We start from the raw sequence: 7,063 nt of genomic DNA, 5'->3' as shown, positions 1-7,063 counted from the left end.
AGCCTCTTATTAATAGAAAAGAGAAACCCTCCAATGACACAGTTAGGATCCATGGAGACTTCCGTCAATCACAGTCACTGAACAAACAGCTCTAGCTAACCCCTTTCACTACAATCCTCATATGTCACAATAATACTTGGTCTGGTTGGGATGTTGGAGAATTACTTAATGGACAACATCGCTGACTATTGGACAAATAGCACATCTCCAATTGTAAAGTTAGAGGTGAGGTAGAGAGACGAAGCTTTCTATTCACTTGCTCGATTATCCCACTATATTTTGGCAGGGTGAGTAATGCTGGGTTCCCGAGGCTGTCTGTGTCTGCCCACCAGGCCTGTTGCATCCTTTCGTTTTATTTACTTATGTTTAACTTTGTCATTTATCTTACTATCATTTAATGATTTAGGTGGAGTTAGGCATTTTTGGGAAGCTCCTTCAGTGCCATAGATGGTGTAGATATGATCCATTCCTCATGGTCCTTGAAGCTGCAGTCTGTGGAGTGATGGTCAAGCTCTTACAGAACCAGGACCAGAATTAAGTTATTCCAAGTTCCTCTTGTTTTTGGTGTATTTTGTCCACAGCGTTTGAATACATTGTGTTTTGCTTAAAGTCGAATACTTTGACCAAGCAAATTGTATCTGAAACCGTGGGCGGCACGGTGGCACAGTAGTTAGCACTGTTGCCTCACAGCGCCAGAGACCCAGGTTCATTTCCCGCCTCAGGCGACTGACTGTGTGGAGTTTGCACGTTCTCCCCGTGGGTTCTGGGTGCTCCGGTTTCCTCCCACATCACAAAGATGTGCAGGGCCAGGTGAATTGGCCATACTAAATTGCCAGTAGTGTTAGGTTAGGGGTATGGGTGGGTTTCGGGTCGGTGTGGACTTGTTGGGCCGAAGGGCCTGTTTCCACACTGTAATCTAATCTAATCTAAAACATTACCTCACATTTACCTTTAAAATAAGAAAACGTTCGGGTCGAGTCTACCTTCGACAGGTATTGTGAGGGGCACCTGCCCTGGTCCATAGCAAACATATTCACGTTTTAAGTTGAGAATTACTTAATGGACAACATATTGCAGAAATACGGAGTTTGACAGCAGAAGGCGCCGAGCTGGAGGAGTGTTAGCTCTATCAGGAATTATATTGCATACACAATCCACCTCACAGATCCAGCTCAGACACTTGTAAGCCCAGATGAGATATCTGCTCAGCATGGAGCACTGTGCAGACGAGCCTCCTGGTACCATCAGGAGAAAGTGCTGTGCAGCAATCTATCCATGATGGAGCATTCTGCAGACCATGCTCAGTGCAGCACAGCAATCAGTCCAGGATGGAGGACTGTGCAGACCAGGCTCAGTACAACCCAGCAATCAGTCCAGGATGGAGGACTGTGCAGACCAGGATAAGTCTAACCCAGCAATCAGTCCAGGATGGAATACTATGCATGTCTCACCAGTCCACTAGCTATCTGTCCAACATGGGGAGCGATACATACAACACTGGTGCATTGATTCAGAAACCTGGACGAAACTGTCTCAGTTTGGAGCTGCCGTGCAGTTTATCCCGACGAGGGCAGAAAAGGAGCAATTACACCACACTGTATCGATGGGGCAGGTGGATGGGCTAGTACAGAGGAGGATTATACTTTTCCCGGATGGGGCCACACTACCAGACCCACCAAACATGGTCTGAGCTCACCACGCAGCTCAATGTAGTGTCTGCAGTCTGAAGGAATGTCCAGCAATACAGGACAAGCATCAATAACCTTCCCTGCTCTGTCAGGATAAGGCTCAGCATATTCTCTCTGCTCCCTCACACTCACTGTATATCTGTAATAGCACCTTCCCCGGAACAAGGCTCATGCTCCACCACTCTCACTGCTGCATGCAGCACCTGCCCCTCTCTCTCTCTTGCCTTTGGAATGCCTCGACATGGTTATAGAATGTTCTGTAAAATGCTGATTATGGGAAGTTCCAGCTAGTGTTGCAAATAATTTCAATTATTAATGCCCCAGAATGTAACACAGAAGGGGAAGGAGAAGAGATATACGTTTTTCAAGTCACACACAATACAATTCTATCATGAGGCCATTCAGCCCTTCAAACATGCTCTAAAAATTAATAAGATGGTGGCTTATCTGATGATTTCCTCAGCTCTATGTTACAGAACCTTTCAGTCATTCAACCCCCTGGGTTTCTGTCACTGAGCAGACGACACTCGGGCACTTTAACCCTAGTTTTCTTCAAGCACCCGTTCAAGGGTATTTCCCACAAGGACGGATGCTCCAAAAAATATATTCCATCAGCTTTAAACTTTTATGTAACGGTAAGCACATTTTACACAGACCAATCAAAAACCTGCACTTATTTAATGGTTATCGATATCCAATCACAATTAGTCATTCTGGTTATTTCACTTGTCTCATCTTATTGTATTCACCCAAAGACTGCTTCGAAATATTTGTCTCACTAGAAAATGCAATTTCGAGCAGAGAACGTTTTTATCCTCAGCCGTTGTCTTGACAATTATCTGAATTGTATCTTTTGCCTTGTAATGAAAATTTCTATTGTCCTTTGTCTGTGACTGTTTCTGTCTGTAAAAGTTACACAGTCTCCCACTCAGTTGGATGGACTGCTGGTTTGTGATGCAGAGGGAGGCCAACAGCACAGGTTCAATTCCCCACACTGACAGAGCTTAACATGGAGGGGACGCTCTCTCAACCTCACCCCATCACCCCAGGTGTGGTGACCCTCAGGTGAATCACATCGAATGGACTTTCTCTAATGACAGAGCAGCCCCATGGTCCTTTGGAACTCTATTTGATCACTGAGAGCATTTTTTAATTTTATCCATGTTATCATTTCGGATTTGCAGCGTTCTGGAGCAGTGTGATTTTGTAGCACTGTCAGCATTTCCCCCAAACTGCACATTCCTGCCCACTCCCCGATAATCCTTGACTCCATTGATACATATTAACCTTCTACCTCTGCCTCCAAAATATTCAATATGTCTGCCTCCAATGCTCTGCGGGGAAGAGAGTTACAAAGACTTAGAACTCTGAGAAAAAAAGCTAGCCTCATCTGGGGTGAGATTTTTTTTAACCTCCTTACCTGAGAATAGATATAATTACATTGGGAGTAGTTCAGAGGTGTTTCACTTCATGTATTCCAGGGATGAAGGGCTTATATTATGGATGCTTTAACAGGTTACTCTTGGAATGAGACGTGATCTTATTGAAACATACAAAACCTTGAGGAGAGTGGATCAGGTTGCGTGTTGCGTGTCTGTATAGTTTGTATAGTCCAAACTTGTCATTGTCACATAAATCCTACAATATGGAAAAAGGACATTGAGCCCACTGAACAGCATCCTAGCCAGACCTGTCCCCCTACCGTATCCATGTAATTCTTCATTTCCCATGACTAACCCACCTAATCTGCACACCTCTGGGCACTATGGGCAAACTAGCATGGCCAGTCCACTCTAAGCTATACATTTTTGGACTGTGGGAGGAAACTGGAGCACTGGGAGGAAACCCACACAGACACGGGAGAATGTTCAAACTCCACATGGAGGGTTGCCTGAAATTGGAATTGAGCTCAGCTCCCTGGTGATGGGAGGTAGCAGTGCTAACCACTGATCAACCATGCTCCTCTGTTAGTTTTGTTCGTTACTTGTGGCGGACTAAGGAAAACTACCTGACTTGCTCCTATCAATGAACCTGATCCAGTCTGAGACCTTTATCATTGGCCATATCAATAAACTTCTTACATTTAAAATTTGTTGTGAGCAGTGGAGGAGTGGGACTAGAAAATGAAACAGTGACACCCTCCAACCTCAGTCAGAACTGGAGTGAGGAGAAATTCACAAAGTGGCAATTCATTCCAGTGGGAATTCTCTTTCGCAGAAGATTGGAATGGCTGAATATTTATATTATATCGAGGTGGCTTAGTCTGATTTTCCATAGACAGGTGAATCAAGGATAATGGTGCATGGAGAGAAAAGCACAGCTGGGACCACAATGAGATGAGCCACGACCTTATTTACTGGTGGAATAGTGTCATAGGGCCGAATGGCCCACTCGTATCCCTCAGCCCTGTGTTCTGACGTTCCATTCAGCCCTTCAGTCCTGCTACACAAGAGCAGATCGAGACCACTTCGAAAGTTAGGTGTAGTTTGGGAAATGTACTTTGAAAATCCAGGCTGAGTCAGGAAGAGACCGCACCCCACCAAATCCCTCTTTCCAGGCTCCGTAACTTCCCTCTCTGTAACATCTGCTCCCAATGTGGGTCATGTCATAGACCCAGATTCACTATGAATACATCCCCCATATCCCACCCAAGTTTAACTCAAACAAATCCTCTGCTGTCCCTGAATGCAACATTGTACAACAAGACTTCTGGGAAAATAACCAGTGACTTTTCAAAAGCACAACATAAGAACGTAAGAAATGGGAACAGGAGCAGGATATTCGGCCCCTCAAGCCTGCACTGTCATTCAATAAGAACATGGCTGATCTATTCCACGGCTCAACTCCATTTTCCTGCTAATCCCTTGTATCCCTCAACTCGCTGATATTTCAATAACCAATCCACCCCGTCGGTAAATACATTCAGTGACGCAGCCCCAACAACTCTTTGGGTTCGGGAGTTCCAGACATTCACGACCTTCTGAAAGGAGACATTTCTTTACATCTCAGTTTGAAATCGATATCCTTTATTCTGTATCTACGTTCCCGAGTTCGAGATTCTGCCCAGGTGTGGAACCGCATTCTCAAAATCTACCTTGTCTAGCCCCCTCTGTATCTTGTACATTTCAGTAATATCATCCTCATTCATTTGAACCACAATGAATAATCGCCTCACCATTTTTGATGTACTCAATAATTCAACCCTTGCATCCCAGGAAGCCATCTAATGAACCATCCTAATTACTTGCTGCATCAGCATGCTGACTTTATGTTTCATACACAGGAACACTCCAATCCCTTTGCACTGCTCCTTTTTTGGGTGCCCACTCCATTAAATAACAGCATAGCTTTTAGTTCTCAGTGTCATCCACAAACTCGGATATATATTACACTTACCTCCCATCGTCAGGACATCAGTATAGCTTGCAAATAACTTCTGCCATCAGACTGATATTTGTGCTACTCCAGTCGATACATTTTATTATAAAGATCCATTAATCCCGACTTTCCGATATTTATGTGTTTGCCAATTGTCATTCCGTGGTAATACGTTATCCGTCTTCTTGTGTAAGAATATTTATTTTGTGATACTTTGTTGAAAATCTCTGGAAAACCACATGTGTACCAGTCCCCCTTTATCACGTCTGCTTGTTACATTATCAGGGATCTCCAGAAAAACTTTGCATGATTTTACAGGGCAAAATGTAGATCCCCTTTCACAAACCATGCTGACTGTTTGTGAAGCTTTTCTAAATGCCCTGCAATTCCTTGTGTAATAACAGACCCCAGCAGATTCTCAGCAAGAATGCGTTCTGTCTCACGCCTTTCTGGAAGACAGTCGCCACATTGGAGGTTCTACAGTTATGTTGAAACGCTCCTGTAATCGAGAGAGTTTGGAATATTTCACACAGTGTTGCCCTGTAACCATTTATTTTAACTTCTTGTCAGCCATGAACTACTGCTGACCTGCCTACCCTTTGTATTATCTGTTTGTTAAAATCCTTCTTACTTTTATTAGAGACAGTTCAAGAACTTCCCTCCTATTACCATTTGTTTCTATCATTGAAATATTAAACTGTGTCTTCCCCTGTGAGGAACGATGTAAAATACTGGTATACATTATTTGCCCTCAGACTGATATCTGTGCTACTCCAGTCGATACATTTTATCATAAAGATCCATTAATCCTGACTCGCTGACATTTATGTGTTTGCCAATTAGCATTCCGTTCTAATACGTTATCCATCATACTCTTGCCTCTAGCCAGTCGCACCCTCTAGATATCTTAAATATATTTTCCTGTCTTTCTTTGTAACAAAGGCCACACACTCATCTGAAAATTTTTATACACACGAAAAAACTCGTGATAGTTGTTTTTATATTTCTTGACAGTTTGCTTACATCATATCTTTTCTTCCTTTTCCCTCGCTTTCTGGATTCACGCACTCATATAGCGCACAAACAGAACCCTTTCACCCAAATTGTCCATGCTGACCAGGTTTTCCAATCTAAATTAGTTCCATCTGTTTGCATTTGGCCCAAATGCCTCTGAACGTTTCCCATTCATATGTTTGTCCAAATGTCTTTGAAATGTTAAAGCTGTACATGCATCTACCACTCTTACTTTGGCAGCTCATTCTATACTCGCATCACCCACTGTGTAAAAATGTTGCCCCTTTGTTCCATTTAAATCTTCTCCTTTTCACCTTAAAGCTATGTCCTCTATGTTTGGCCTCCCCTGTCCTGTGGAAAAGCCCTTGACTGTTCACCCTATCCATGGCTCTCATGATTTTATAAACTTCTATAATGTCACCCCTCAATCTCCCTCACTCCATCTGATACTAACTTTAAGAAAAAGCAATTAAAGATAAGCACTGCAAATTTGAAACAATATTAAAATGACAGGTAAACAGGACTCAGTCCAAACTTCATACTGTGATTTATTTTTCTTCACATTACAATACTAAGGCAGCATGAAACTCTTACTGGTCCCAAGAAGAAGTCAAACACCTGAATTCCTTTGTCTGAAGGGGGTGATGATCTCTGCTGTGAAAAAGTATCAACATTCTCCCACCTAGCCTCCCTATGACCTTGTGTCCCCCATTCACACCTTAATTTAAACCCATTTTACATCATCTTCTCGTTCACCATTGCTAAAAGCCCATTTATCATTTGCCACACCCTCCTTTCCATGCCACCCATCCTGGACTACTGACAATGGATTAAAAAATCCTTTACCAATCCTTTTCAGTTCTGTAGAAGTGTCACATTGGACTTGAGACGCTAATTCTGCTTCTCTGTCTCTGCAGATGCTGCCAGACATGCTGAGTTTCTCCAGAAATTAATAGGCAAATACATGTGTTCGTTTAAACAAA

Source organism: Chiloscyllium plagiosum, unplaced genomic scaffold (genome assembly GCF_037043375.1).
Source record: "Chiloscyllium plagiosum isolate Xiang-an unplaced genomic scaffold, Cpla_swu_hap1 HiC_scaffold_31, whole genome shotgun sequence".
In the NCBI taxonomy this organism is placed as follows: domain Eukaryota; kingdom Metazoa; phylum Chordata; class Chondrichthyes; order Orectolobiformes; family Hemiscylliidae; genus Chiloscyllium; species Chiloscyllium plagiosum.
This window is presented reverse-complemented; position numbering follows the sequence as displayed.